Here is a 24349-nt window from a genome sequence, read left to right as displayed (position 1 = left end):
GGTACTAAAAAGCTGCTTTTTGAAAGATTAAAGTCCATAAATTTGTAAGGGTGTTAACAAAGTGTATTGATTGAGAATAGTAGGTAAATGACTGGCAAATAAAGTAGATAAATTGCTTGAATATACAATTTTTGGTAGGAAAAGGAAAGGAAGTCAGGACATATTAAGGATAATGAAAGAAGTGATAGATAACATTATAATTAAAAAGGCAGATACTAATATTATGTTAGAAGATGTGAGTAAAGTGTTTGATAGAATACAATATGAATGTTTATTGGATATATTAGGGGCTTATAACATAAGTAAAAAGATAGTAAAATAATTAAGTCAGTTTATGAGAAAAATAATGTGAGAGTAATATTAAATGTATGGTTAAGTGAAGAAATAAAAAACAGTGTGTGGAATAAGGCAAGGAGGTCCTGCAAGTAGCATTTTATTTGCTTAACTTATGAAAGTGGTTGTCAATAAAATAAATAGAGTGTTAAAATTGCAGGTTATAAGATAATGGAAGAAATACAAATTTCAATGATTCTTATATATGCAGATGATATAGTCTTAGTTATTAAGAATAAGGGGTAGATGGAAGAAAAAAATTAGATAGCTAAATAGCTATCTAAAGATGATTGGTTTCTGAATAAATAAAGACAAAAGTTTATGGGAAGTATAGAAGGTATTCAGTTTAATGATGAGGTTAGAGATACATTTTGAATAGTATTTGGATCAAGTGAGCGCAGAGAAACAGTGAGAAAATCATTCAGAAATTAAGAGATATGTTTATGTTTTGGAAGTTGTATAAACTGCTGTATAAAAAGTATTTTTAATAAATACAATTATTTTAGGCAACTTGACTTATTTAGCAAGTGGAAATATGATCCTGTTAAGGTATGAAAAAGAGAGAATATCTACGGTATTTTCCTTAATATGGGGATTGAGGCTAAATCCAGTTAGAAGAGGGATTCTGTTTAAGAGGAAGGAGGATTAGGGTTTATTTATCTGATTGTTCATGCAGCTTCTTTGAATTTTTATAGAACATTGGTAGGATTAAAAAAGAGGAAATTAATTTAATATAACTTATGTTGAAAGTTAAATATAATTTTGTTGGGGAAAGGATAGAGTTAGGGAAAAGATGGAAAAATAATGTGCATGAAGATGTAAAAGAGTATGAAACATTTTTTTATGGAAATTGGATGTAAATAATGTGTAAAGATAGGAAAGAATGGTATTTGAATATAATGAATTAACATTATTATGTTTTCAATGGAAACATTTAGAGAATGAAAAAAGAAATGCTATTAAAATAAGATTTGCATGGTGTAAGAAAGTATATATGAATGTAAAGATTTTCTGTGGAGATTGACAATAGGTAAACTGCCTGGTAAAGCTAATATGCCCTATAAAAAAATACAAGAAATAGTCTGTAATTACTGTGTGGAGGTAGAAATGATAGAACATGTTTTTGAAGTGTTCTAGAGTGGAAAAGTTATGGGAAGAATATGTGAGAATAAGATGTTGAAAGGTTTTGAAAAGGTTGAAGATTTAAATATGAATATGTTGGAATATGGATATTATGGTAACAAAAAATGAGAAGAGGTTATGAAAATCGATAAAAATCTTCTATATCTTATGGACAATATGGAATGAGAGACTCAACAAAGTGAAGTTTAATGGGAAATTGATATTGTCTGAGATTTTGAAGAAGATAAGTTTTTGGCTGTAGAAAAAGGGTTGGGGCAATGATTAAAGCATATGGGACTATATTATATTATAAATAAAAGTGTAAATAATTATAAATAATGTATGTTATATAAATAATGTATATAGGTTGTGATAATCAATAAAGAACCCCTACTCTTTTCAGTTAGGTGCCATGAGATCTGTTACATTCAAAAGAGCTATCACCAGCTCAAGCATATAAATTTAACATCTCATCCAAAGGACAACATGCTCATGAGTGCAATACCTCACAGTGCTGCACTGTAGTGTCAACAATCCAGTCTTCTGGAGTGAGAACAGAACTCAAAGCCTTCTGGTCTTTCAGCACCAATGTCAAGTGTGCTGCCTGTTACACCACTCACACTGCAAATGTTTCCCTGAAGCTGTCTGTAATGCTGATATAAACTTCAAGGTCTGTACATTTTTATCTCTGCCACAAATCACTGATTTTGTTTTGTTTGACATTCTTTACCTTCTCATTTTGTTTCACATTTTTGTACAAATATGTAAGCAAAGCAGTAAAAAAAAATCATACATTGTTGTTCACAACCTATTTGTATGTTGAAAATATGTCCTTGTTATAGAACAGTATGGAAAGGTCACACCACTGTCATTTTTTGTTTTCTTATCTTTTGAAAAAAAATGCCAATATTAGGAAGTCCTTAATTCCACAGCAGTATTGCTGCTTGTGAATCTTAGCTGCTAGAAAAGTGTAACTGTCAAAGTTAATCAGTGTTTTGTTTGACAGCAGTAATGAATTTTATGTGAGCTTAGGTTTAGGAAATGAAACCTGTAATAGATCAGAAGCATATTTCTAAAGCAGAGGTAGTTTGATAAAGTTTATTATTTATTTATTTATTTAGTGATTGCGTTTGTTATTGTACTAGTGTGACTGGGCAAACAAATGCCCCTTTTCACTGGAGATCTGGGGAGAAAGGTTCCACAGTAGTTACAAGTTAGATAAGATATAGGTATTTAAAACAATATGTTACAGGAACATGTGAACATACAAAGCATTTAGTAAAGTACATATAGCAGCTAAAGATGATTTGCAAGATTGACATTTAGATATACAATATGTAGTGTGTTTTCCAAGACTTATTAGGAGTTGTGGCAGGTAGAGTTGACAAGGCAAGTTAGTTTTAAGCTAATGAGGGGTAGGATAGAGTAGAGAAAATAACATGAATGAGTATGACTAAAAATGTTTGAGTTTAAGAAGTTATAAGGAGAGTTAGGGTAAGACCTTAGCGAGGAGTGGAGCATTAGCATAGACATGTATCACATAGATATTGCTTTAGCTAATTTGTGAATGATTTAGCATTTTCAGTTTGTCCAAGAGCTTGGAGGGTAGAGTTTTACGTTTTTGCATTAAAGGAAGCATGCAGTGTGGAAGAAGAAATGAACGCCTGGAGTGGAAATAACGTAGAAAAATCCTTTATTTCCGCTTTCGTCAACAGACTTCATCAGAATAACGTCCAACTAAAACACATCAAATATATATACTCTATCAAACATCCAATTAACTAATTCAGAAGTAAGATACACCGGAAGAGTACATTTACGAACAGTTATGTTCATTATTCCAGTGCACATCCCAAACACATGATTTGTAACATCCCTAAGGGACAAGTCATCAGGGCCTGTCGGATGACCTCAGATGAAACTGATCTTGGTTTGGAGATCGAGTTTATAAAAAATCTATTTCTTCAGAGAGGGTACCCATTGGAGTTATTGAATAAAATTATAAGTGAAGTGTTAGGTAAACGTGAGCAACATTATCCAGCTTTATTAAATATCTTGAGCCCTAGTTCTTCAAGTATTCCAAGTAATAAAAATACGAATTTTGAAAAATTCGACAACGTAGTTTGTTCTTTAGAAATGAGCACGGATGGAGAGTGCATTAAAAGAATTCTTTTGAATAATTGGAAAATTATTGAAGGCAATTCAGATATTTTTCGGGTTTTGGGCAACAAACCTAATTTTGTTTATAGGAATTTATTTAACATCAAGAAAGCTCTGGAATTTGGTCATGATACATTGAACAATTCGAAAAAAGAGGTTAAGGGTATGTTTACATGTAACAATTGTAACATGTGTAGGTTTATTGCCATAGGTCCTAATGTTGTTATAGACTCCTATCAGCGGACCATTATGGTGCCAGAACATGTTAATTGTCGTACTGAGGGGGTAGTGTACGTTGCTATGTGTTGTTCCTGTTCTGGGTTTTATGTCGGCATGACCACCCGCAGTCTAAATGTTCGCATTCGTGAGCACATTTATAACATCAAAATTAAAGATGTCAATAGTGTTTTATTTAGACACTCTGTTACTTGTAACAATTTTAAAAAATTTGTTTTTTCAGTAGTAGAGGTAGTTAAAACTGATTTAAGAGGTGGTGATTATAAAAATTATGTAGAGCAAAGGGAAACACTGTGGCAGGTGAAGCTAAAGGCTGACAAACCACCCGGTTTAAACGAGACCATTAACATTAAATGTTTTTTAAAAGGGGCCCCGTTAAGTATTGATAAAAAAGCGCTTGGTTCACTTTCTTTATTTAACTGATGTTAATTTATTGAACCATATCAATTTTATTGTAATTTTATAACATTTTTTATAGTTGTATAAATTTCTTATATATGTTAATTGATTGATTAATTAGTTAATTGGATGTTTGATAGAGTATATATATTTGATGTGTTTTAGTTGGACGTTATTCTGATGAAGTCTGTTGACGAAAGCGGAAATAAAGGATTTTTCTACGCTATTTCCACTCCAGGCGTTCATTTCTTCTTCCAGACTGCTTTTTGGATTTGGTTTTTGGCTTTTTTATTGGAAGCATGCAGTGTGTCTTCAGCAGAATTCTTGTACTTGCTTACAGTCATTAATATGCTGTGGATAAACCATAGTGCTCTGGTGGTGTTATTCTGCTGGAGCATGTTGCTTAGGCTTGGACACATTTCAGTGATGTATAGGCATTTGTGCATAGTCAGTAATTGTGAGTGCATTAGGGGCTGTCATAGCTGGAGCCAGTGAAGTTGTTTTAGAGGTATACAGTGGTGAGTTCAGTAGCTGTGGTTTGAGGCAAATTTGGCTGTTTTGCTGTAACACTGGTCTAGTGAGGAGAATTAGGTGGAATGCAGATTAATGAGTATGGGGGCAGCATAAAGAAAGATAGACCACGGGATTCAAGAAGCTCAGCGTAAGGATGGTTTTAGCCTTGTTCCGAGCGTCCTCACTACAGATGGTGCAGCAGCGCCATATGAATATGTATGAGGGCGAGCTGCCACACCCTCGACACGCACAGGAAATGTGTGCGAGTGGAGGTGGCATGTACAAGTGCTCTACAGAGGCGTAAACATGCCCCGACAGTTGCACAACCTACTATGCTTGCTAATAGAGCCCGCCTCTAATAGTAAGTCAGTAATTCAGTGTCCGTAGATACCGAAATGTATGCTAAGCATACAAGAGTGTCCCTGAACTGTGAAATAAAATTGAAGTAGTAAACACACAAGCACGTAGTGGAATGTTAAGCCCTGTCCCTAGAACTTTCACAATTAGATTCCCTTTGTCCCTATTATACATTTGAATTGCTGCAATATCGAAGGTATAAGCAAAGCACAGCGTGTTTGTGCATCGCTGCCCTCTGCTGAGCATAGCTTACACATCAAAATCATCAAAATCATTCAAATAGAGAAAAACATGTGGAATCAACATAAACGTCAATAGTGTAGTGTTTAGAGCATCCGCCTAATGAACATGCATTCACGGTTTGAGCCCAACAATAGCACATATCATTTTCCTTGTGGAATAAATGTTGTTTTGCTGTAAAACCAGCATAAGAGTATCACATGAGATATTTAACTAAATATCATTCAATCAAAGTGGCACTGTTATAATGAATAAGGCACTAGTAAGCAGGTGTAAGCACAAATAAGCAGCAGTAAACATATTTAACTACCAGTAAGCAAGTTTGAGTGTGCTTGTGGGGGTCTAAGCAGTACCCAGCATAGGAAATGTATATAAGTATGCACAGATATATGAAATATATATCTATATATATATATATATATATATATAAAACATACGTATATATATATATATATATATATATATATATATATATATATATATATATATATATATATATATATATATATATATATATAGATATAGATATATAGATGTACACATATATATATTTATAGTTATTTATATATATATATGTATATATATATATATATATATATATATATATATATATTTATATATATATATATATATATATATGAAGAATAAATGACGTAACACTAAAACATACAAAAGGAATCAACAGCAACCCCAGTATTATATAGCGCTGTCAGCATATGTCATATCAAGCTGGGCAGGAGTGAGCAAAGCACTGCTACTCACACCACACCACAGGCAGGATATTACCAGTGGGAGTAACATTGTTGATCTGCTAAGTCTACTTTACAATCAGGGGGTAGTCCCTTGTGGGACTACCCAAAAATTGATAGAATGTTTGGCCATTTGACCATTACACAAGCAAGGGCAGTTATGTTTAAGGACTAAATGGAGGGAGAGCCTGAGAATACATGGGTTGGGACAACATACGTGTAGAGCCCACCAGTAAACGTGTGTAAGTCCGTTTGCACGGGGTATGCATTGCTTTACAGACACACACACACACATACACACACATATATATATATATATATATATATCTATATAAAAAAAAATATATATATATATATATATATATATATATATATATATATGTATATATATATATATATATATATATATATATATATATATATATATCTATATATAGATATATATATATATATACACATATACATATAGTTGCAGACATATACATATATGTATGTATATATATATATATATATATATATATATGTGTGTGTGTGTGTGTGTGTGTGTAGATATACACAGATATACAGCTATGATAGGAAACAGCACACAAGAATGACATATGTTCACAGGCTATGCCAATGGAAGTGAGGGGCCCAAGCAAGAAACATGAAACACGTAGCATGACCTTCCACCCCCCCCCCCCAGCCGGACACGGGAAACATACACACAAACTCACAAACTATGTAAATAGTCTACTGCTTCCCATACCATGGGCAGGATACAAATGGGGAGGGTACACCGTGCACCCATGAAATCTAATCTTGGGACACAGGCAGGAGCGTCCTTTGCAGGACACCCCAAAAATTGACAAGACCAAAAGAAGGTGATACACCAAACATTCTGGCTAGTGTGTGTACATACCTGAAATACAAGGGTGGAAAAGCCTGATGACCCATGGGTCGAGACAGTTGTATGACATGGGTCCTGTGAAGTAGAGAGTGGGCAGCATGTATTTGTGTGTTCAGAACTGACCAGGACCCAGAGTAAGGATGGGTGCTGTAGAGGAGGTGCGGGTGGGGGAACTATGGGCAGCTAGTTATGGGTCTATGTGTGCAGGTGTTGGTGATGTGAGCCTATGTGGACAGCCCCAGGGATGTAAGCAAATGTGTTCATTCAGCAGAGGCGTCACCCAACGAGCAGCCACACCCACCACGAGTCCCACTGCAGGGAAGTGTAATCTATATGACAAGGAATGGAATAACCAGATGTAGGTGTATATATGTAGAGATATGTGTGTGTATATTTACCCATAGCGACATAGAGATAAACATCTCCCTATCTGTAGTACAAATGCATACATACAAACACAGAATACATATACATACCCACATATAGATATATACATATGCAGACACCAATAGACCCATATGTTGTTTTATATATCTATATATATATATATATATATATATATATATATATATATATATAGAGAGAGAGAGAGAGATAGGGAGAGAGAGAGGCAGTAATATATAAATATATACATGTATGCATACATATACAGATATATCTGTATATAGTAATGTATATGTATATATATATATATATATATATATATATGTGTGTGTGTGTGTGTGTGTGTGTGTGTGTATGTGTGTGTGACTGTAAATATATACATGTATATAGCCAGGATATGATACAGCAGTTACGAATTACATATGTTCACAGGCCATGCATATGGGGGTGAGGCGTCCAATAAACAAACGTGTAACACGTAGCATCAAACCCCCCCCCCCAGCTAGGCCGGTGAGACATACAGACACACAATAAAAGTAAACACACCACTGCTTCCCAGACCACCAGCAGGATACTACCAGTGTGAGAGACCTGCCAGGTCTAATCTTGAAACAAAGATATCAATGTCCCTTGTGGGACACCCAAAAATTAATGATCATCGGAGTCAGTCCCTGTAATGATTCATCAAACCAGGCTTTAGACATACACGGACCAGTAGGTTGTGCAAGCCTGATAACCCATGGGTCGACACAACATAGGACATGTGTCCTGACACATGGAGAGTGGGCAGTGTGTAGTAGTGTGTTTATACCCCACCTGCACCCACAAAAAGGATGAGTGCTATAGAGGAGGGGCAGGTGGAGGAACTATGGGTATGCTATTATTGGCCTAGGCGTGCAGGTGTTGGCTGGCGCAGTCGTATTAGGACCACCCCGGGGATGTAACTAATATTCCAAACGGGGCATAGCTTGCGCCCATACCTCTCAACCCCTAAGAGCAAATCCACTGGACAGAACATAAACCATTGGGGGAACAAATAGGGACCATACCTCTGAACTGTCCCCGATTTCCAGGGACGTCCCTGATTTTGACTCAAATTCCAACTCTGTCCCACTTAATCCCTCATAAAACTAGTGACTTTTGGAGGGAAGGTGGTGAATTACATGTAATGAATAATTACAACAATTAAGAGTTATAAACATAATTTACCTCAGAAAATGTGTATTAATTCATATGCTCTGAGTCTGTCAATGTGTCAGGTTAATAGCACTAATATTTTAAATGTGTCCCTGATGTCATGATCTGTCCCTGATTCAGCTGATATTTGTCCCTAATCGTTTGAGAGATCTGATAGGGACAGAAAGCACATATTCTACTTACAACATTAGAAAGATGATAGAATAATAGGTATGCAGTAGCATGACTCGGCTGAAGGATGTGGGTTTCAAAACCCAATTACTTGTTGGTATTGAAGAGTGTCAGTTCCCATGGATTAGTCAGACAGGTGCAGATTGTAAAAGGAACACATCAATAATATGAATCAAACTCTGGACAGGCCGCAGATTCAGTACAGTCGAACGACATGCTTTTGCCTAATGGGCAGCCATTTCCGATACTGTAGGCATGTAATCTGATGTAATAGGCATCACAAGGTAATATCGTAGTCTTCACTTTCACCCGGGGTGTGAGTGTCAGATGCAAATACCAAATGCAGTGCATTTGCAAGTGTGGGAGCAAGCGGGTGTAAGCCTGTTTGGCCTCCGATATGCGAGTATCACACTGGTGAAGCAGTGTAGAGGCTAACTGAGTGTAAGAAACTGTAACCAGAGGTTAGCATTGCTTAGCTCTGTTGAAACCCACGCACACCCACTCACAATTGCTTTAATTTGCCTTAATCACTCTGTATCCAATGGCCTCGTTCTGCCCAGCAACAAAGTAAATGGCCTCTGCAAGGCTCAAAACCAGGACCCTGCACACACAGCCAGTGTGATTTACCACTAAGCCATGGCAGATATACAGACATCTGATGTTATCACAAACATATCATCCAGCACAGTGATTCAACAGTATAGGAAATGTATTCCATCATGTAGATGTATGTGTATATGTCCAGATATAGATACATACATACATATAGATATATCAAGAACATCCCATGTGACAGCAAAGCATTAAAAAGAAATCAACAGGGAAACACCAGCAATGCCTGTATTATGTAGTGGTGTTGTCCTATGTAATATCAAGATTCCTTCAGACAGACATGTGTCATTAATACACGCAAACATTTGTACATTGGCCAAATTCATCACTGTGTGCATTTTATTTGCATTAACACAGCAGTTCCTGTCCAATCATTATGTGAGAACAGTACTCTAGCAAGGTGCTGTGTGCGACATCATCATCATGAAAAAGGTAAATGGGGTAACCATAGAGGGACTGGTAATGTCGTGCGTACAGTGGGGTCATCTGCATCACGTGTACCTGGAACCTTTAGGAGTCATGTGCATACCAGGATCATGTGCCTGAGAGACAGGGGTGAGGAAAACTGGAGTATGTTGTGATGCATATTAAAAAGGTTACATGTGTCCAGTGGACACGTGTATGAAATGGACAGCTATGTATGGGGCAAATGTTGTTCTAGGAACTGATTGGCCTTTTGTTTCCATAGGGTGAGAGTCGGATGTGAGGGAAGGAGAGTAGGTATGCTCGTGGAGGATAGGTTGGGTAGGATGATAGACAAGACAGCATACAGGGTCAGTATATGACACGTGGGGGGATACACCTTGGACGAGGAGGGGTGTTCGACAGTCACAAGCCCATGAACCCCTAGATGGAAACAGTGGGACGCCGGTCCCCAGCCATGGGCAAGCCACTACTGCACCAAAACAGCCGCAAAGGATGCTGTGCTGGGGGCTGTCTAGGAGGGACAGGCTCACCCTCTAAATGTGACACTCGAGCTGGCCTATCTGCCCTCATATCATCTGTGATGCCGTTTACCAAATACCAGATCTATGTTCCACTCACAGCGACTGTCATGGGCAAACACCAACTTGATGCTCCTAGATATTGTACTGTGTTTCCATGTGATTGGCTATGGGAACATCACCACAGCTGTTCCACATGCAATCAGCTAGCGGAGGTCTGCAATAGGTGCAGAGGCCGTCACCTGATCATGACCATCACTTACAAAACACACGCTGCTACTGAGCAGGTGTACAACTCCACATCCACAAGAGAGTGTGGGGGAGGGACAGACAGAGGCAAAGTACATCAGAGAAGGGTTTGGAGACTAAAACTTAAGCATTGTCTGTCACACACCTACCAGTACAGGGGTTCAAATCCCTGACTGACTAGCCATTACTATTAAAAGTGTATGCAGCTACTCCATGTGCCACAAAGCTGACATGTCAGTGTGCTGTAAGAACATATATGTGTGCTGGTGAGCGACATCCGCAACAGAGCTATAGTAGACATACATTAGATGTAGCACACATGGCTGTCCACATGAACGGATATCATTGTCAACAAAACCACACTCTAAGGGACTCAGACACATTGCCACACTTTGCTAGGCCCACAATTACACTTCCTAACTACTTTGTTTGCCACACTGCAGTAATGCACAGGTACGACATGCACCACAGTGGCTATCCGGAGGTTCTATGGGCTAGGGCATGTGAACGTGTCTGACATCAGTCAGTATGCCAATGGGAGTTATACTGGGTGTGACTGTGGTTGGGAGCATCATACCCCACATGCAGACACAAGGTGCCAGTACTGTCATGCATGTGTGCATTGCTTCATGGTTATGTGGTGGTTGGCTGTGCAAGATGGCTGTACAAGGCTGGGTGAGAGGTAATCCTTGGCATCACGCCACCTGACAATGGTGTGCAGTGTGATTCAGGGGTGTAGTGTCTGCAATGTCCCACACAGATGGGTATTGTATGAACTGTCCTTTCATCCTGGTTACCATTGTGTATGGCCATTGCTTTGCAATGCATGCCATGTCTGTGTTTGATCGTCCTTGACATGTACATTGCCTGGGATGTGCACGTCCCACAATAATGTACAGTGACATGTACAAGTGTACCTGGTTTGGCTGGCACATGTTGTGTACACAGACTGTTATCACCAGATATGCCAATACTGGCCTGGTGTGGCAGGACCTGTTTATAGACAGCAGGTTGACCCTGCACCTGCATTGATAGCATGATACAGGTATTCTCTGGTGTCAGTGGCATCTGTCCATACAGGGCACGTGTGTAAGGCATTGTATGGCCTCTGAGGATCACATTTGATGGCACCACATATGTTGCAGTCATCCAGTGGGGAACATAGTGAAGGCACATTGTCCGCAATCATGTGCCTGTTGTACTGCTGGGCAGGGTGCCATGCCCTCTGCAGCCCACTGCAATCACACCATGCCTGCTATCTGTAATCAATGTGCAGGGCACTAGCAACATAGCAGGATATTATAGGCAAGTGTGTTTGTGTATGACACATGGGTTCAGAACATATTCTGGGTAATAGTAGGGTTGCATACTGTGTTCACCAGGCCTTTTGCCAGATGTTATGGCTTGCCAACACAGTCCCTTGGCTAATTGACATTTGTACTCCTCATGAGGTGGACATTGTGACATAATATGGACACCATATAGGAAAACTACAAAATCCGCTCCCCAACATGTCCAGTGGTAAGACACTCACAGCCACCTCCACACAGGCTCTGACTGTCAAACACACACACCTGCCATGTCTTGGAATAGAACCCCTACCTAACTAGTTTATCACACTGCAGCATTATGCAGTCACAGCACGCGCTACAGAGATTACTGGGTTACAGCAGTCCCAGAGGTGTATTACGAGGAGGGTGACATCAGCAAGATTGCCAAAGTTGGTTATTTGAATTATAAAGAGTGTGCCTACTCTACAAAGCATTGTTTCCTTCTCAGGCACACACACACACACACACACACACACACACACACACACACACACACACACACAGCCTGTCTTGGAATAAAACCCCTACCTAAATAGTTTATTACACTACAGCATTACGCAGTTACAGCACACGCTATGGAGATTACTGGGTTACAGAAGTCCCAGAGGTGTATTTCTAGGTGGGTGACATCAGCAGGATTGCCAAAGGTGGTTATGTGAATTGTAAAGAGTGTGCATACTCTAAAAAGCATTGTTACTTTTTCAGGCAAATAGACAGACACACACACACAGTTAGCTTGTTTTGGAATTGAACCCCTACCTAACTAGATTATCACACTACAGCAATATGCAGTTACAGCATGCGCTATGGAGAATATTGGGTTATAGCAGTCCCAGAGGTGTATTTCTAGGTGAGTGACATCAGCAGGATTGCCAAAGGTGAGTATGTGAGTTGTAAAGAGCGTGCATACTCTAAAAAGCATTGTTACATTTTCAGGCAGACAGACACACACAGATGGCCTGATTTGGAATAGAACCCCTATCTAACTTGTTTATCACACTACAGCAATATGCAGTCACAGCACGCGCTACAGAAAATATTGGGTTGCAGTAGTCCCAGAGGTGTATTTCTAGGTGGGTGACATCAGCAGGATTGCCAAAGGACGGCATTTCAAGTGTACTGCGAGTTGTACATGTCTGTTACCTGTGTGTACCCGCTGCATACTGTCACAAAAACTCATTTACACACACTTACAACTGCTTAAAATTGTCTTATTCAGTCCTAATTGACAGCATCAAGAAGGCTTGCAGGTCTTGAACCCTGGACCATGCACACTGAGGTCGCTGGACGTACCACTAAGCCATCTGGGTTGTATACATGTTGCATGGAGTTTATAATGCACATCTTACTACAGGTATTCCATAGTACTGAAAACAAATGGGACAGTCACTTTGTGTACATATGTACAGTACCCTTGAATATACTGCACTCTGTGAAACAACAGACAAGTCTACATCTGTACAACTGTCATAACTATATATGTGTGTGTGTGTGTATATATATATATATATATATATATATATATATATATATATATATATATATATATATAAATATATATATACACATACGGGATGTGTACACACACACACACACACACACATATATATATATATATATATATATATATATATATATATATATATATATATATATATATATATATATATATATATATATATATATATATATATATATATATATATATATATATATATATAAATATATATACACAGACACAGACACAGCTAAAGCCATATATACATATACACATGTCTGAACACCCTTTGTGACACAGAAGGGTTCCAAAGGAACTGACGTGTACACAAAACAGAGGTATCTCTTGTGTTATAACATTTAAATCTTAATCAGTTCACCAGAGAAGGGATGGTTGTTGTGTATGTGGAGTTTGGGGTGAGGAATGATGGCTAATGTAATCTACCCTGGGGATTATGGAGTTTGTGTGGGGGAATGATGGGTATGGACTTTCACCCCGGCGACCACTTCTGTGTCACTGCTCGACAGTGGCACAGGAAAATAACATACCCAACTGTAGTCATGCTTGACTGTGTATTCTTTACTATTCCTAACTATGTAATACTTGTAGACACCACTCACCACAGATGGCTACCATGGTGTGCTAAAAGACATTACACATGTGTATGCCTGGCTACGGGGTAGTCACACACACAAACATGCACACACTTGCCAGTATTGTGCAGACACGTCTTGCCTATGTAAAGGTAACTAGTACAGTGGTATGCAGTTGGGGTATGTGCCACAGAACACATGCAATTACACTTACTCTGATTCCACTTCTGAGCTGGGTGACATCACAGGACTGATTACTTGCCATGGGGAGGGGGGGAGAGAGAGGTTTAGCAGTTGACAAGGATAAAGGCCAGTGCAAAAGGTGGTATCTCTTTGGAATGCTGCAAAACCTGCTGTCATGACAGGATGCAGAAACAAATACACACAACCACTTGCTGACACATGCACACACTCAGGCATTTGTTGACACACACATGCAGGCATTTGCTGACACACACACACACTCAGCCATTTGCTGTCATACACACAAACACACACACACGGTTGCCAGTGTTGGGATCATAACTCCTGCCTATCTACAAATCACTATTACAGTACTACGCGGTTATGAGACGCACCACAGAGATTACACATTCTAAGGCAGTCAGAATGCCCATCTAAGCTTGAGGACAACAACAGGGAAACTGACAGTCACAAAGTACATAGCTGTAAACCTGTGTGTTTAAAGTAGGTGTCCATTACAACCTGTATGCACAAACAAGACACATCATCTGCAGGTAGTACATAGGTAGGCCTGAGAGGTATAGTTGTTGCACAACAGGAACCTGAACTGGAGTATGCCCATCTGTGGAATGGACAACTACTATCACTATACAGGGTTACAGTGGGCATGCTCATACACTTAGTAGCACAGGGCCATTTGGGATGCACTATGACTACAACTACACAAGGTTATACTGGGCATGCTCATACACTTAGTAACAAAGGACTTGTTGGATGCACTGACTCAAATTACACAAGGTGGCAGTGGGTACGCTCATACACTTAGTAGCACAGGACTGTTTGGGATGCATTCTGATTCTAACCACAGAATGCCACAGTGTGCATGCTCATACACTTACATGTACAGAACGTGTTGTAATGGACTCCAATTGTAAACACACAGGTTTATAACTATGTACATTTTACCTGTCAGTATATATGCACATCATACTGGTTTACTACCTGTGGTGCTGCGGTAGTGTTGTCACCTCATAGCAAGACGTTGTCCCGTTCGATTTTCAGCTAGAGCGTCTTGTGTGTGGAGGCATACGTGAATGGGGTGTGCCTTCATTGAAGGTTGTGCATCAGGGCTGGTAACCCGGTATGTAAAAATCCACTACCAATCATTATCAGACCGGAGTTCCGCTGTGGCGACCCCTAACCGGGAAAAGCCAAAAGACACAAACAAATACTGGTTTACTACCTGATACCTGTATGTGGCCTGTAAATGATATATCTTTGTCTGTGCTGTGTGATACACATGCATACATGTACATGAAGTACTGACATATATATGTTAAGTATACACAATCAGGCATGTGTGGACATGACAGACAATAGGTTAACTGGGACACACAGGCAGATGCTACCTACAGCATGTGTCACAGACCTTGCTGCCCTGAAAGGCATACATTGATAGCAGGTTGTGGACAGTGGCATGTGCAAGCATAATGTGTAAGCCACATTGTGTAATGGTACTGAGGTGCAGGTGTAAAGATGACCTCTCCCGGCTGTATTAGTAGTTGTCATAATTACCAGGACTGCTACCCTAAGTATATCTCATATTGGTTATATACACAATTTCTGCTGCTGTCCATCACCTTATATGAGGCATTTGCTACCAAGCACATTACTGCCACTCCCAGTGATGTCATGGTATGAGTGGCAACTGCTAGACCAAAAACAATGAGCCAATGTCCTGCTGTTATTATGAGGTTGTCCAGTTTCTATCATTCCGGGCTGTCATAACTAACAACAAGCCTTTGACACAGAGCACATGCATCCATGTTTCAAGTGTGTGTGGATAATACCTAGGTCACATTTACCCATATAGCCGCATTCCTAGGCAAATGTCCTACACACAGAAGTAACACCCTGACACATACAAGACAATTGCATTGGATGCTTATGCTAACCAGTGCAAGATGTGTGGCTTTAGTAATCTATTTGCTCAATGTAGAACCTACAATGGGGAATACTGACATCTGTGCGAGGAACACCTGGCTGAAGGCTCTGTAGTGCACAATTGCACTACCACCATATAACTCAGATCCAGACATGTGGGCCATAACAGTGGCATGGACAATTCCAGGTGGTGGTGTCCACATATTCATAAAGGCTACTCGCATGTAAAGACCACTACTCCAATATAACTCATCACAGATGAGTCAGGTACAGGTGACAGTGGCAAATGCTGCATTCTAGGTTATATCCTCATATACATCCACCACCTTGTCCCCAGACTACCAAACACATCCATATGTGGTATGACATAGTATGGTAGACCACCAGATAACCTTCGATTGGTGGACTGTACCTAGGCCTACATCAACTGTGCAAAATACCCATGCTACTTGTGCAGGGTTTGTCTGTACCTAATACTTCTGCATATGTTTCAGTCTGGCCAGGTTGTTTTACCAGCTCAAGGCTGCATAGCTATGCATATAATGTTAGGGGGTTTACAGTGTGCTTACCAGACATATTTAGTTTGGTGTTACTGTGTATCATACTGTGCTGATAATCAGCACTTGGTAACACTTCTGGTGTACAAACCTTTCAACCCTCTGAAACAGGATTAGTTCATACAAACCCTGTTACATCAGCAGCTGTTCAGTTGTATAGCAGCAACTATTTCACATAGGGCCATGTTAGTGTGTCTGTGTCCAGGTGTGTTAAGGTTTCAGCAGATGTTGTACAGTAGTTGAATAATTGGTTATGGTATGACAGTATGTATTGATGTAATTTCCTGTATAGCATGCAAGTACTATTAGTCCTTGAATCCTTTTGGCAATACCTCAGAATGTAATACAGTTTTGCAAAACGAAAGCTGTGTATCTCTGTCATGGATATTTGCAGTCATTGCAGTTGTGTTGGTGACTGTGTTCATAGAACATATTTGTAATAGTTCATTGCCATATACTCTTCTTATGTTATGTTCATATTGTTTGGGAAGGGCAGAATGTGTGATTGCTATGGTCCAAGTTATACTCAAATATGAACACTTCAGATGCTGCCTACACACATGTATGCATGTGTATATATATATATATATATATATATATATATATATATATATATATATATATATATATATATTGTTTTTTCAGCTTTTCCGGGTTAGGGGTCGCAACAGCAGAACTCCGGTCTGCTAATGATTGGCAGTAGATTTTTATGGTGCCGAGTTGCCAGCCCAATGCCCAGCCTTCAGCGAAGGCATGCCCATTCATGCATGTCTTTTGGAGGCCACTCGACTGTGGGGAAGACATGCAGACTCCACACAGATGGCACTCCGCCGAGAATCAAACAGGAAAACCTCTTGCTGTGAGGTAACAATGCTAGCGCTGTACCACCGTGGAATATACATATACACACATATATATATATATATATATATATATACGTGTTTTACGCACGTTTTCATCTCCGTTCACATGCATACTCGGTTACCTTGTGTACTCCCAGCTAAGCATAGCTATGGCCAGTTCAGCACACCCCTATCCTGCAGCTTTGCCTAGCTATGGGCAAACCAGTTTAGCAATGCTCCAATGTGCTTACAGCAGTTGCAACACACCCTTCTCTTGATGTCATCTTTATCTCAAGGGCACACCTCGGTGTTATAACACTACGCTGTGAGGTGCATCCTTACACCAGCAGGGAATCTGTGATTCACTATTACTCCTCTCATTTGCATGGCATTGCCTACTAATTCCTAGCTACAGCGCATAACACTGTCACAGCCCCTTAGCAACCCTTGCACCATAGTATGGTGTAGCATGCCTGCCATTGACTATTATGGGGAAATCTTGATATGTGTTACATTGCAGTTTTATTCTATATTTTTATATTTTCCTTGCGATCTCCTTTGCACACTGCTGCCCTGCACTTCCACATCGCAATAGTGCGACTATATATATTAAATGTTAATTTTATATTTTGTACATTTTTTTATGCCAATGGCTATATATATATATATATATATATATATATATATATATATATATATATAGCCATTGACATATATTAACAATATCATACATGTGTTTGTTCGGCTGTCATGGCTCCGATTTTATGTTTGAAAAATGTAAACCGTTTTCTACGGTTTACATTTCTGCATGCTTACACTATGCCTGCACCACTTCCTGGATCGCTACATACCTTCGTTTGCATGCTACACTGCTGCACATGGGGTAATTAGCATACAGAGCCCGGGAGTTGTGTGGGCATAGCGTACGCTATCACGTGGGAGCAGCTCGTACCTGGATCGCTCGGCGGCCATATTTGGTGTTAGAACGCCGACGCTACGCCTGCACCTGGCATAAGCTTTATGAATCCCGGGGAGAGAGAAGGAAAGAAGATGCTATGATTATTCTAGCTTTATTTGTTAATATGATTTAATCTTGTAGAGGGTCCATACTTTCTGGTGAGTTCTCTTTATTGTCTATTTTATGTGGCGGTTGAATTTCTGTCTGTTATCAATGAAGACTGCCAACTCAAATGATACTTTATATGAATGGCATATTTTATGCATTGTTTTGAATTATCATTGAGCAGCTGTATGTTGCAGTTGTATGTTTTTATGTTGTATTGTGTACTTATTTCCAAATGGAGTTTTGTTTTGTGTAATTTGTGATTAGAAATAGTATTGTAGTAGGATCATCTTTCTGTGTAGGTAGTCCTTGCACAGTGTCCACTGATTTATGGCTACAAAATAAAATGTGTAAGTAAAGGCAGTATAGTGTGTGCAGGGGAATTTGCCCCACTGCAAAATCAAACATTAATTTCTGTATTGTGTAGTTTTACTCATCTTGTGTTTTCCTTTGAGTAGTGCAGTTTAAATCTTTTTATTTTATTTCTCAGACCTTCATTTATCTGTCAAGCAACTTGAGGTTGTGAATCCTAGGACATAGTATTTAATTACACAAGAGTTTTCTTTTTGTAATTTAAATCCCATTTAGGAATATAGGAACAACTCTAAGCAGGCCATCACAGGAACCATAGGATGCTTAGCCATATGCACGTTTAAGTAGATGCACTTAAACATTCTTGCTGCCCTTTACAAGCACTAAATAGTGTTTACCTCCCAAATTGAGCACAGTCGTACATGATAACCCAAGTGTAAATTTTGTGCTTAGCAATTCAATTATCAAGACTAGCCCTAGAGCCAAAGTACTACTTTTGTTTACTGTAGTGATAAAATAGTAAATACCCTGGGTGTACACTGAGGTAGGAAGCTATCCCTACAACATGTCTTGCTAATTTGTTGGTGTAAATTTGGGACCCTAGTATTGATACTTGTAGCGTCACTGGTTTGGAAAGAAATAGGAAGTCAAATAAGACTGAGTCTTTCATGGCTCAACAATTAAGACAAAAGTCACCACAGATTGGATGGTAGGGTACTGAATATAAGAAGAGTCAGGCTAAGCTGTTGGGATAGCCAAAATATTTAAGGCCTTTAATTTTATTAGTTTGAAATTGTTTGAGCTTTTCCATTTGAGAGATATGCTTGGATTTGTACATGCAAAATGGGGCATTATATTCAATGATGGATCTGATAACAGAGAAGTATGTTTGCTACTGCATGCTTGTAAGAGGTTAATGTCATCCATGAAGGACAAGTGCCACTGTGGAAGACAGATTCCACACAAAGACAAGCACAACCAGTGTCTTTTCTGTCTGGGTTCCGATCACAACTACCAGTCCTGTTGCCATTTGTCAGGCATTCGTTCCTAAAACACTTTACAGTCATCTGTCTACCCTTAACATATATCTTGAAAAACAGAGACTAAAGCAACTAATACTAAGTATGGAAGGTAATCCAGGTCCATTGGGTGAGCACTAAAAAAAAGGTGAAATTTTTGGCTGCGCCTGACATCCCAGACTTCGCTCTCGAGGCCAGTGAAGGCCCAGAGATATGTACGGTGTCTGGTCCTCCTCCTTAAGCATATATTGATTTAGAAGCTGCTAGGGAGGGTTCCTTCAGCATGTACACAGAAGTATCGCAGATGTCTGCTATGGACAGTAAGGGGGAACCCCGGGTCTGTCCTTCAGACGTTTCTCATAATACCTCTCCTTCCCTTTCCATTGAGGTTTTGCCAACACTGGGTCCAGAGCCTAGGCCTGTGTCAGCCTTCCCATCACAGCCTAGTGTAGGCCTTCTTTTCAAGAGGAAATACAAAGAAAAACATGCGTCTTCCGTAGAGGAACTCTTCCCGGATTGACAAGCTTTTTCCTCATGGAATCTCAAATGCCTTTCTGGCTGGCACTTAGGCCTTCCAGTTTACAACCTCCTATTCCAAAATCTCTTATTTGCCCTCCACCCATTAGTACTTCTGCTGAACAAAAGTCCTCTGAAGAAGATGAGTCATCTTCAGATGCGTCCCTGGCCTACTCTTCTCAAATAGACTCTCCTGTAGGTTATGCCTCCCCTGAAGTTGATTTCAATGGTGGAGACTCTCCTGAAGAGGATGTTACATTTGGAGAAACTATCTCCAGAATGAGAGAATCTTTCAAGTGAGAAAGCTTCCAGGTTTTGGAAGTACAAAAGAGGTACTATGACTTGTTACAAATATATTCTACTGCCAATTAAGCTGTCCCACCTATTTTGCCAGCATTTCAAGATGCCTTTCTTCCAGCATCCAAAACCCTGACTCACAACCTCCTGCTCCCAAAAGACCAGACAAGTTCTATACAGTTCCTGAAGACAGTAGCTATCTGTACAAATGCCCCTCTTGCAGACCCAGCTGTGATCTCTCTCTCTCTCTCTCTGCTGATAAACCCTTTTAATTACTGCCTTCCACCAAACTCCTGCTCTCAGATAAGGACAGTAAAATAATGGAGAGAATTGGGGAAAAAAGGTCTACACCTCTTCTACTGTGGCTTCTAGAGCCATTATCAGACACACATGTCTAAGTATGAAATACGTTACTTCCACAGACCTCTTAATTGCTGACAGATCTCCCAGATTCTGCAGCCAAATCTCAGCTCTCTTCCCTCTTGGCAGTTTCCTTCCAGGTTACTAGACATTCCATAAAGCGCAGTTATGATGCAGCTGAGGTGTCTGCAAGATCAGCAGCATCAGGTTCTGTCCTCAGGAGGTATTCCTGGTTGAATCTGCAGCCTTTGCCTGAGGATTTCAAGACAAAAGTTATGGATGCACCACTGGACAATACCACCCTGTTTGGTACTAATGCTGCAAGCCTGTTCAAATCCCTTAAAGAGAAAGGAAAAGAACATCAGGAACATAAACATATTTTTGTTTCCTCAGTTTCTAAATACTGTAGGAGCTACCCTTATAAGCCTAATTTTGTCAAAAAAAAGACCTATGCTCCTTCCCAGCAACACAAGAAGGGCACACATGGGTAGACTGCTCCTTGGTCTCAACCATCATCTGCTCAAAAAGCCCCCTTTCCAGAGAAGCCAGGTAGTCTGTGACTACCTGGCCACTCTCTCAGAAATCCCTCTTTCCCAGTGCATTTCTCATTTCCTTTCCAAATGGACAAACATTGCCACAGACAAATGGGCCCTGTCTATTGTCAGAAAAGGATACTTCATGACTTGGAAAACCACTCCTTCCTTCATGGGATCCCACAACCCCCAAGGGACCAGCTTCACCTTTTCCCTGAGGTCATTCAAGACTTGCTATCACAAGAGTCCATACAAGGGGCTACCTCCTTGGAAAGAGGAAAAGTTCTATTCCAGAATGTTTTTAGTTCCCCAGGAAAGATGGTCATGAGAAACCAATTTTAAACTTTTCCCACTTCAATCTGTTCCTTCAAGTCCCCACCTTCAGCATGCTCACCCTGCAAACCCTGTTTCCACTCTTGCTCCCTCAGGCTTACCTGATTTCCTTAGACATCAGGGATGCATACCTGCACATCCCCATCCACTCTCTGTTTAGGAAATTCTTACGTTTTTCTGTATCTTCCTCTCAGTTTCAGTTCTGTGATTTTCCCATTGAACTCACTATGGCTCCAAGGGTATTCGCAAAGTGTTTGGCTCCTGTCATTGCCTTTTGCAGATTCCAGGGAATTCTCATCTACCCTTACCTGGATGACCTGCTCATTCAAGCAGAACATCCAGACACTTTCCAACAGAACCTTCGAACCACCATCTCTTTGCTCCTCAGCCTGGGATTCACCATCAGCTACAGCAAGTCTTCCCTTTCCCCTTCTCAGGACCAGGTTTTCCTAGGTTTCAGGATAAGGACAGATGTTATGATGGCATTTCTGCCTTTGCAAAAGATGCAATCACTGCAAACTTACTTCCAACAGTTGCATCCTCTGTCCTTTCTGACTGCCAGGGAATTCCTCAGGATTCTAGGATTCATGGCTTTGGTTATACCAATGTTGCCTCTAGATAGAATCCACATGCGAAGGTTCCAGTGGTATCTGAAAACACTCTGGTCCCACAATGCTCATCCTCTAGAGTTTGTCCTTCCATGTCTACCCTGCCTAAAGAAGGAATTGTTTTGGTGGATTCAACAAATTTCTGAGAATCCAGGACTCCCCCTTCAACCACCTCATCCATTTCAACATGCTTCTGATCTGGGGTGGGGAGCAACACCAGGGAACCTAAAGGTCTAAGGCTTCATGTGCTCTTACCCCCCTTTCCCACTCATGAGCTATGGTATTCGCTCACATGTTATCAATACTGCAACATGGGACTAGAAGGACATAGAATAGTTGTGTAAACTCTTACCGTAACAATAGATGTCCTTCTCTTCCATGTTGCAGTATTCTATCCCATCCTCGTTCCCCCTTGATTTATGCTTTTCTTTGGATATTACTTAATTGTCTCTTATCTTTGGACTGGTGTTCTGACTGGGGCATTCAGTTCTGAGGATGGTACCTGCAGATGTCACTTTTATGGCCAACTTCGAATGTTCTATGTGCAACGCCGAACATACCTAACAGTAGTTTAAGTCTCTGGTATACTAGCCTGACGTTCAGGTCACCTAGGCAGGGAATCCCTCATCATATGAACACTGCAACATGAAAGAGAAGGATATCAATGGTTATGGTAAGATTTTACACAAGTATTTACACAAGTACTCTGTATTGCTATAGACGAGCTTAGTGCACTGTTGGACATTATTCCTTAATATCCCAAAATAACTGAAATATTCTTTGCAGTTTCCTTTGGTTTCTGCAGCAGCCTTAAGTTCATAATCTACTTTGCATTTTGTAATAGTGCCCTTAAGCTCCTTGCTGGCATGTTTCGTGTTTCAGCGTGGTCTTTCTAGTAGAGACAGGGATTTCTTACTTTTCATTATTTAAGTTCTTTGGCTTTTTATCCTAAATATATTTATTTGTGGATACATTCAGGCCAATAAAGCCAAACCCCACTAGCTGTGGATATGCATGTTTCAGTCTTCGTATGACCTAGTCAGCACAGCATAAGTAAACTGTTGGCTGTAATTTAGAAATACAGCGTCTTTACATCCAGCTGATGCCCATAAACATTAAGGTAACTATAAAATATCCCAACTCAAAAACTGAAAAGTCATGGACATTCAGAAGCCATATAGCTGAAACACTTGATGTCCTTAAGGGATCATTTGCATGTATCCTATGGGCCTCTATTAGAAGAGTTTTAAGGTATCACACAGTGAAAACTCTAGCTTGCCTAGGTTTTTCTTGTAGATTTTACTAATTGGTTTGCCATTGTGACCCTTTTACTCTTTGGTTTGGATGTTAGTTGGGATATTTTGCAGGCACCTTTAAGGCTATCAGCATCAGTTGGGTGTAAAGACCCTGTGTTCATAAAGTATAGCTAAATAGTCCACTTATTCTGTGCTGATGAGGTCATAAGAAGGACAAAACATGCATGTCCACAGCTAGTGGAGTTTGGCTTTATTGGCCTGAGGTTATCCACAAAGACTTAAAAATAAAAAGTCATGGACATTCAGAAGTCATATAGTTGAAACACTTGATGTCCTTAAGGGTTCATTTGCATATACCTCATAAGCCTCTATTATTATAGGAGGTTTAAGACATTTAAGGCAAACAAAGTCATTCTTTGGCTGTGTACCAAAGAGAGGTTAAACCCTGAATGTGACACAGATAATATGGACTTGATTAGTGACCCCAGTAATAGGAAAGCCAATAATGGTGGAGGAAATAAGTAATTAGGCATTGTCTGCTTTCTGCT

General features: G+C 39.8%; 1 protein-coding gene across 9 annotated transcripts in view; it reads left to right on the top strand.

Moving 5' to 3' along the window:
• The window catches only part of ADGRB1 (adhesion G protein-coupled receptor B1), a 4264735-nt gene that overhangs the window by 3742316 nt on the left and 498070 nt on the right, over window positions 1-24349 (top strand). The window lies entirely within an intron of this gene.

Source organism: Protopterus annectens, chromosome 3.part1 (genome assembly GCF_019279795.1).
Source record: "Protopterus annectens isolate FY-2018-M chromosome 3.part1, PAN1.0, whole genome shotgun sequence".
NCBI lineage: Eukaryota > Metazoa > Chordata > Ceratodontiformes > Protopteridae > Protopterus > Protopterus annectens.
This window is presented reverse-complemented; position numbering and strand designations above follow the sequence as displayed.